Source organism: Papaver somniferum, chromosome 7, assembly GCF_003573695.1.
Source record: "Papaver somniferum cultivar HN1 chromosome 7, ASM357369v1, whole genome shotgun sequence".
NCBI lineage: Eukaryota > Viridiplantae > Streptophyta > Magnoliopsida > Ranunculales > Papaveraceae > Papaver > Papaver somniferum.
The window spans coordinates 201,652,862-201,662,971 of record NC_039364.1 but is presented as its reverse complement, the minus strand read 5'-3'; positions in this window follow the sequence as shown (position 1 = coordinate 201,662,971).

The following is a 10,110-nucleotide window of genomic DNA, read 5'->3' as shown; positions in this document are numbered from 1 at the left end:
ACCTCGACGCCTTGATCAGATTTTGCACTCCTTGGGAGAGTCCTTATTACCTTACTCGACCAACCTAAGTCATATGCTTAAGCTGAGAATCCAAGGTGCCTCTCCAGGATGGGCTTTATTGACCCCAAATCTCCATGACTCAGGTTTCGGTGGCGGTGTAGCCTTTCCCTGAGCCATGCAACATGTACCCCCTTATATGACGTACTTTAGGTCTTACATTTGCCTCTTGCGAAATTGTATTCGCGAACTAGGGTGTACGCCATAAAGGTTCGCCCCTTTCTCTTTTGTCATTGTTCTCTGATTGTCTTTTATAGAATTCATTATCTCTGCGAGATTCTTGCACATCATCATATCGTATTTGCATTTCGCAATCTCAATTTTGTCATTCAATCATTCATTCATACATTTCTTATTTTTATTACCTTTGTCATTCTCTGCTTCTTTGTTATTTTCTGCTACTGCTTCCTTGATAGTGGTATGTTCGCAATTTTTTATTCTGAGCTAGCATTAGTCTCGCAACATCTCTTCTTCTTTTCGTTCGATTGCATCCACCATCAATCTCTCATTTCTTTGTGTATCTTTGATTTTTTGTCGCCAACTTGCCTTCTTGTTTGCTCTTTCTTCACAGGATTCCACCTCAGTTTCGTAACACCTCTTTCCTTCAACCCAATCTCCCTTTATGATTCCTATACCGCTGGGGTGAGGGAATTTGATGCACTGATGGAAAATTGAAGCTACACCTAGAATCCCATGTAACCAAGGTCGAACAATTAATGCATTTTAGGGTGACTCTACGTCAACGACACAGAACAGGATTTCAGAAGATATTCCCTTCAATGGAATTCGCATAGTAATCTCCCCTTTAGGCTTGTTGGCAGTACCATTAAAACCATATATCTTATATGTTGATGGTATAAGATCATCATCTCTTCCTCCCATAGTTTTATAAGTATGATAAAATAAGATGTTCACAGAGCTTCCAGTATCGATTAGAATCCTATTAATTTCCCATGAATGTTCAGCTTCATCATCCTCATCTTCTTTCGGTTTTGGATTAATTTATAATTTTACCACCAATTGATTGTCATGTACCTCTCCACCTTCGGGGACTTCTTCTGCGGTAAAAGAAATAGTCTGTTTCTGTCATTCCTCTAGTGGCGAGATTTTCACAATATTCATAATTTCTCTTCCATCATTATCTCTTGCAAACACTCTACTCACAATATTGTCATAAAAATCTTCAATTTTCTTGTATGAATGTACGATAGAGTGACAGAATATATTCTTTGCTTTTGCACCAACTTCTATGAAGAATGTTTCCTTCTTTTTCATCGTGTTTAATTTGTGATGCTCTGGTGATGGTGGCAGTGGTTGAGACTGTGGGTTCCCTACCAAAAAGTGGTTTAGTTTTCCTTGATCTATCATTCTAAGAATAATTCTTTTTACATTTCTGCAATCATTTGTAGTATGTCCATGAAAATGATGATAAGAACAGAACTCATGACTTTTGTGGTTTGGAGGTGGTTCCGTTCCCATGTTCCATGGTGTTGGTATATTCTCCATCAAAATTATAGCTTCCCATATTTTCTCCACACTTGCATTTAGAGGTGGCATCTTGATTTCTTCCCATACCACCTTGTGACCTCCTTGTCCTCTATTATAGTTTTGTCTTTGACCTCCATATGTTTCTTGCGGCTGATCGAGTCTTTGAATTTTGTTATTTCCACCACGATTGTAGAAATTTATTTCTCTTTCATATTCCTCTTGATCTCGGCTTCCCATAGCCACCAGTTTCTGTTGATTGTTGCCCGTCACCTTTTCTTTTTGTACTTGCGAAGTGCTCGCCACTGTGTTTATTAGTTTGGGTAATAAGCTTGCATTTGCTGTTTGTGAACTGGTGTTCGCAACCGGATATGATTCCATTTCATTTTTTATTTCCTATAGAGCAACATATTCTTCCTGAAGTTCTCGCAATTCAGTCATTGTGATTGTATTCTTGACTCTGAAAATTTGGATATACAATAGGTTGGTTGCAAACATAGCATTGATAAATGATAAGATAAGATATCTCTCATCTACACGGCCAGCCATTTCGCTACACATAGTTCTCCATCTTTTAGTTAGGTGCTTCAAACTTTCGCCAATCCTTTGTTTTAATCCAAACACGTCTTCAATACCAGGTCGCGAAGAATTATTACTTATATATGCCCCCAGGAATGTAGTCTGCAAATGATTGAAGGATGTTATTGTATTCTTTGGTAGACCTTCGAACCATTTTAACGCCTCCCCTGTTAAGCTGGATGCGAAATACTTGCATAATACGGCATCATGATTTTCCCATTGCAACATGCACCTCACATAGGCTTTAATGTGTTGAATTGCACAAGTTGTTCCATCAAAAATGCTGGTTAATGCTGGCAAATTGCATTTCAGTGGTATTCCTCCAGTTGTACTTCCCTTGTAAATGGAGTTTTCGCAGCTTCTTCTATAGCTTCATCTAATTGTCTTTTGCCTACTTCTCCTCTATTATTTAGCATTCCTCTCATTTCTTCTAATTCTTTTAAGATTTGTTTATTTACACCTGAATTTTGATCCATTGGTCTTTTTAATTTCGCCTCCCTTCTTCTGCGTTCATGTCTTTCTCTCTCGCGAAATTTTGCATTTCTTCTTATCATCTTCTCGTTTCTCTGCGATCTCTTCCTCATCTCTATCTTGAATTCGCATATGATGATGTCTCTCATTTTCCCCTCATGATTTTGTTCATTTCTTATTTCCATTCGCTGTCTTTCAGCCATCCTCTGTACTCTATCATACTCTTCATTGATATTACCGTTATTCCGGTTTTGTGTACGCCTTCTTTCTCGATTGTCGTGATTGTTCTGGCGAATTGTCTCCTGAAGCTCTTGTTCTTCCATTTCCGCTCTCAATCTTTCACGTTCGCAAATTAAACGTGCTTGTTCAGCATAATGTCTTTCAATTTCTTCTTCAATCGTTTGTTGATTTCTTTGAGCTTCTCTCTCATGTAAAATTCTCCTTCCTTCCTCTCGATTCCCTTCGCCATCTTGATTATTTTGTCCCTGACGTTGTCTATTCTCTTGATTTCTATCATTTTGCCTATCATCAAAAGTTTCATTTTGTGGAACGTAACGATCATCAGTCCTTTCTCTATTTTCGCGATGTTCTTCATTATGATTTGATATTTCTTCTTGAATATTATTTCCGGCATTAGTTGTGGGTGAGTTTCGCCTCATCTCTCTTCCAGTTGATCTTGAATATGATTTTGTAATACTTCTCGATCTTCTACTCTGTAATCTCATATTTTCCATCCTCAATTCGTGATTTTGCCTTGTTAGATTCGCACGTTCTTCTGCCTCAGCTCTTCTTTCTTCATGTATTCTTCGTCTCAAAGTTTCTAACGCTCCAATTTCCTTATCTCCATGAATTATTCCTTCATATGCTTCTTGATTTCTCTCAACGTGTCTATGGTTTCTGGTTTGCTGCTCTTCTTCTACTTCTTCTGCTGAATTTGATTGCCAAGTGTGTATACTCACCCTATCATAATCCGTATTCCTTCCTTGTATTAGTGTTTGTTGAACTGGTGGTTGAATTTGATTTTCTCCATTATTTCTCATTCTAGTAGATTCTCCCATTTCACTTCTTTCCCTTCCAGCAATTCTCTTGCTTCTTCTAACGATAGTTGGTTGTTCTGATGTATTTCTTCTTCTAGCCATTTCTTCAATGTTAACGAATTGCAAGAGATTATGTAAAATTCTTAACCAACTACTCCAAATCTTCAAAAATCTCAATATTAATCTTCAATTTTTTCTAGAATAATCTTCAATCTTTCCCTGTTTCTAGCGCCATTATGTAGTTGCAGGAAATCCTACACTACACCCCTCACAAGATTTCATTAACAGTCAATTCATTTTAGATTAACAATCTTAATTTTATTGATGAATCTTTGAACAATCTTACAAGAAAAGATAGAGGAATCAAGAATAACCACTACTCTAGATTTTCTCTCTCCTATTTACTTGCTTCTCACTCAGAAAAGATCTCCTCCCCTTTCCTTTACAACTGAGCGGCTATTTATAGGGAGTTACATAGTGGATGACAGCTAATATGTCCTTTATTTTCGGATACGACTTGCGACATTCTCGCGAACTTATAAATTTTAATCTCGCATACTCTCTAATTTTCGCAGGACCATTACATTTTTCTCATGATTTAGTTGACGTCGTTTATTATTTCGTTTCTGAAGTTATTATGCGGCGCTGCCGTGTTGTGTTGTTAATAATTTCGCTGAGGCATTATTGCTGCGAGATTCTGATCCTACACTCATCTCTCATATCTAGGTTTTACACCTAATCCTGAACCCAGCAATATTTTCAGTAAATGGTGAATCCACCATTTATTCATGATTTCTCACCAACTCTCAGAGAATCCTGGTGCGTGCTCACTCGAGCACTCGGCACCACACGGACACTCCTCATCCCATGTGGTCGGTCCCTCTTGATTCATGATCAATTTTCAGGAATTCTCCAATTGATGGAGGATTGACAAAAAAATTAGGGTTTTCGAATGAACGCTCTGTGAAACCATCATTCTGAGCACTCTTCGAACACTAATAAAATTTATGTTGATTCACTAATCAACATCAATATTTTAATTGATATTTTACTGGGTCACGTCACTAGTAAATAATTTGCTGAAACGAGCAATACTTGCTCAATTGCTCGAATATTGATCAATATTCAGGAATTCATCATAATTCGTCGAATTGAGCAATACTTTCTCAGTTGCACGTTAGGTTATCAAAAATCATTAATTTGGTGAATTGAGCAATATTTGCTCAGTTGCTCATCAAATTCTCGTAATTTGGTGAATTGAGCAATACTTGCTCAGCTGCTCATCAAATTCTCGTAATTCGCAGAATTGAGCAATGCTTGCTCAGTTGCTCATCAAATCCTCAATATTCAGTAATTCGCAGAATTGAGCAATACTTTCTCAGTCGCTCGTCAGTAATTCATCAGTGAATCAACAATACTGGCATCCCTTCAGAGAACTACATGTTCAACCCGTGAGTCCCTGAGCATTCATCATTCATGATCGATTCAACGAAACTCAGACTCATTGTCAACAATTGACTAATCAAAACATGTCTGCCCTGCAGACTCCACAACTTGTGAGACATCAATCACGTCACAAATGGGGGGATATCACATAGGGTTTTAGTCTGGCGGTCTACGGCACGTGGATTCATCCACAACGAGAAATGTGCGTAAGTCGTGCAAACGGTTGAAGGAGTTATCAAAGTAGTGGGTGCACGCTCAGTCAAGTCTCCACACGACATGGAACTGACTTTACCACGATATCCCACTTTCCCACTCTTACACTCAAGAAACCGTCACACTTACATGGATCAAGGTGTTCACGACTCTGACAATATAAATAAGTCTCTGAAACCATGATTGAGAAAGACAGACTCTCGTCTACGTAGAATTTCTCGAGCTATCACTCCCAGGAATTCATCAATCCATCAGAACATATTAGAACTCAACAGTTCACCATTATTGCAGAAACCTTCAAAACACCCACAATCTTCGATCATCACTGAACCCACACAATTCTCAGCTTCCCTCCTACAGATCAACCCATCTCCCTCTTTGCGACCGAATTGACCCTGGAACGGCCATTGTCTTGGTTTAGGCCGGAGTCATACATATTGATTTCCCGAATCTAAGCACCCCCTTTGCAGTGGTGCATCTGTGTGAGGATTAACATTTTGCCCGGCTGAGGAGTCTCGACAGCACGCTCGACTCTCCACTTTCCCGAAAAACTGGCGACCCGTTTTTCCCCATCCACAGATTGGCGACCCCAGTGGGAGATTAATCTCTCGGTTGCAATTTCATATTTTCACAAGATGGCTGGTCTTAGGTCTGGGTTAGTCACAAATACCAACGCAAACAACGCCATCACTAGTAATAATGGTGGTACTCCAGAAACTACTCTTGCTTCCAACATCGGTGCTGGTCATACCACTCCTTCTCAAACCAATAAAGGAACCTGCAAGATTCATCATTCGTGAAGTCCTGGAACGCTTTATGGAAAATCGAGGAAAGGGCATACACCATCCATGCACCGTCATCAGCCTCCATATCCCGCTGCTACACAAAGAATCCCTCTCCCAAAGGGCTACACTTCTCCAACGTTCACACTCTACAATGGAATGGGGAATGCTCGAGAACACGTCTCTCAATTCCTAGAAGCACTAGGAGAGCACGAACACGGCCACGTCGTCCGTCTGAAGGAATTCTCGAAATCCCTGACAGGCCGAGCATACACCTGGTACAACAACATTGCATCAGGGAGCATTGCTAGTTGGGAGAGATGGTTAACGCTTTCTACCGGAAATATTTTTTCGTCTCAGAGCAGATTACTCTCTCCGACTTAGGAAAAATGTCTCAGAAGAACAATGAACGTACGAACGACTATGTGAAGAGGTTCAGAGTCCAAGCTTTGGATTGTCATGACACGAATGTCACTGAACAAACAACTGGTGGACTTGTGCATCAAAAAAATGATCCCGGTGTACAGAGCCTTGCTGGAAAATATCTGGTTTCAGACTTTCTCAAAGCTTCATGAAGCAGTCAAACGATCAGCGACTACTGCACCTGCTTTCCTGGAAAGAGCAAAGTCTGCAAGATCAAGGAACCTCGAAGCAGCCAACGCCTAGTCAACAATCAACGCAATCTCCAACCTTCCACGAACGTTGTTGCTGAAGGAAGCAAAAGGAAAGCCGAAGCACCACAGTAAAGAATACTTCTCCAATCTCTCAAGATCCTTCGGAAGCGCAAAGAAAGGATAACCAATCCTGAAATGCACAAACCTCAAGCCTGCATCAACAAACGAGAAAATAATCAAACGGGGACTCAAACTTCCATCTTCCCACTGAAGAAGTGATCGAGTTACTGGAATTCTGGATTCAAGATGATGCAATTTACTGTTCATCAGAGAGAGCCAACTGAAGGAAAATGGATAATCCCAGAACCTTTACATTATCTGAACAACCTATCAAATAGGCAGTTCAGTCCTTGGTCGAACATATATGCTCTATCTGTCAAAGGCACAAAGGAAAGACATGTTCACATCACCACATTACATTGTGTCAGACGTCTATCTATCCCGGAAATACTCCTTGAACCTTCATCCATGGACAAGAAGATGCAAGACTGGGGACTGCTTACCATAGTCCATCTCAGAGGAAATGAATTCAGAAGAATGATTGATCGATGCTAACACCGTCATCAACATCATTCCACTGAAAACCCTTAGACGCATCCGCAGGCATCATTCGACGAGAAGCTACTCATGATCCCATCTCAATCAGAAACCATGAAGGAACGCTCAGAGATACTTACATCACTCTCAAAGTGAACATGAGTTCAACAAATCAAATTTCACGTAATCGGGAAGACCCGGGATAACATGGTCTTCAGACGAACATGAATCCAAGATGAAAACATGGCTACTGACAAAGCGCCTTTAGTTGCACATCTCTCCAACAAAGAAAGTTCTGGTCCAGAAGATATGGCGAACATTCCATTATCAGAGCACTTGGAGGAATTTCAAACTTTGACGAAGTAGAAGCAAGAACCTGCAAAAGATGCGTAGACATTCATCGGGAGGTTCCGCATTCAGGCAAGTCTCATTCCATGTCTATGTCATTTATTTCCTCACATGCTATCCTAGCGTGAGGACTCAATTCTTCTAGCAACTCTGCTAGACGTTATGAATGGTAGCTGTACCGCATTAGTATTTTACCAAGTGGTTGAATCTGACGTTTCTCTGAATCGAGAATTGAGACATTCATTACTGAGATGATATCAAATCATGGAAAAGAACACTTTGAGAATTTCTCCATATCCTTGAAGAAGTGTTCATTTGTGCCATAAAATCAAAAAGCTATGATATCTACACAAGTGTTGAATCCCACTACCGCAACGAAAAGATGCTGAATCAACAGAAGATAGTTTGGGCCGAGACGATCAAACCTAAGACATGCTCAACGCTCAAGCATCTAAGAAGCCCTCAAATCGTACTCCCAATCAAAAGAGTACACCTTCGATAATGGCACCTCTGGCTTCAGCACAAATACCTCGACACTGATTCAACACCAGCACGATCAAAGTGTAACTGAACTACAATTAATAAGTCTTCATTATCCCATGACAAGACTTCTAAAGTAGATGCAACATCGTTCATCTATGGATACACAAACTCCTTCAACATACACTGGGGACTTGATCTTATTGGAATTCGCAACCTGATGTGATTCCATGAAACTTCATCGACGGGACTTCTCTACGTTACAAATCACTGCACGGCTGAGGAACTTCCTCTCTTCACCACAATGAACACCGGTGCTGCTGTCTTCCACAACAATTTCGATTATAGAGAACTTCGGATTATCAGTACGCCTTCATCTTTGGAATTCTCAACCCATCAACTAGTTCGTGAAGGTAAAGGCTCACTGGATGGAGGAGCAAAGATCATGTTGATAATCATGGTTCTAGTATTTTCGGTCTCTGGAACAACTTCAATCACGGTATCAACATCGAAAATAATATCTAGAGGAACACCATACATGATCTCAGCATCAACAAGGATCTCTGGAGTGTAATCACTCGTGTCTTAGCATCAACAACGGTCTCACGAGCAACATCCCCATGACAGGGCTTCATCAACTAACCATTCTCTGAAGTGTTACGCATGAAGCAGACTTCTCCAAGTACTAATGCTTCATATCAAGATGTGTACACATGATAACATGTTCACATGAAAGTCTTTCCGAAACTTGCACGACTGGCGGGCACAATCCCAAGCCTTCTACAAGATGTTCTCATCAGCTCTACAAATAAGATACAACATACTTCATCCCGTGGGTTTACAAAAACGTACCAGTGGGTGAGGAATGGGACAATACTTCCTTAACAAAAGATGTTCGTCTATGTCTCTTCTACAACATACCAAAAGGGCGCATCAACCGGACATATGAGCTGAAAGATATGGCCTTTACTGTCAGGTCTACGAAATCTGAAAAATTTGTACGGGATTACAAATTACAAATGTGCACGCTTCGTTGGATGATCTCTGCAACTCCAAATTGAGTGATTATTGTCTCATGTGATAACTCATTATCTTAGCTTCAAAAGTTGGGGTCAAGCACTGAATTCCGACATCGTATGAGGTTTCGACAGCTTTCAGAGCATACAACATGCAAGCAACAATTCTTAGACGGGATTCATAACTTCCATAGTCGATCGGTGTCCACCACGTCTTCCCACTAAGTCCTTCATCAAGGTATCTCCAACTTTGACCATCTAGGTCTTTACATCAATTTCTCTATCTGGGTCCTCTATCTAGGTCTTGCCAGAAGAAAGGAAAACGAAAATGGGAGATTTCTCTACCTGGGTTCTCTACTGGGGACTGACGATCCACTGATCATGGCAATTAGTTTCAAAATCCAAGACCCGTGGCACCAGACTATCATGTGTTGATCACTCATCATAAAAGGAATGCTACCACCGGGACATGAAACGATGGTCATTACATCACTCCCTCTCGAGAGCAACGTCAGTTATGGCCCCGTGACCAGGGTTTCAGAAGTGATGTTTCTACGACTGACAGAAACAAGATGGCATTGCAAGCACCATGCTCATGTATCAATCAAAGAGTCCCGATCTCAATTGAATCAATGACATCAAAATCCTTCACCAACCGTTCAAGACACAAGCGAATGGTCTAAAGACACAACATGAGTGTTTTGCGACAAACCCGTCTGAAGTAATTTTACACTGCCATGTACAAAGCGACGATCTGGGAGTATTGGTGAAGAATCTAGGGATGGGTCATATATTGTTCTCTTCGTATGGACGTACTCTAGAACATATCCAAAATTCACAGCAATTAGAGAAGCGAGCAAAGAGATGTGGTCAAAACATTGGACTACATGCCAGCTGAAAAATTTCTGGAAGTCTCCTGGAATTTTATTGTTTCGCCTTTTTCAGGCCCTAAACATGCTCAAAAGTCAAAAATCTTCTTTTACAA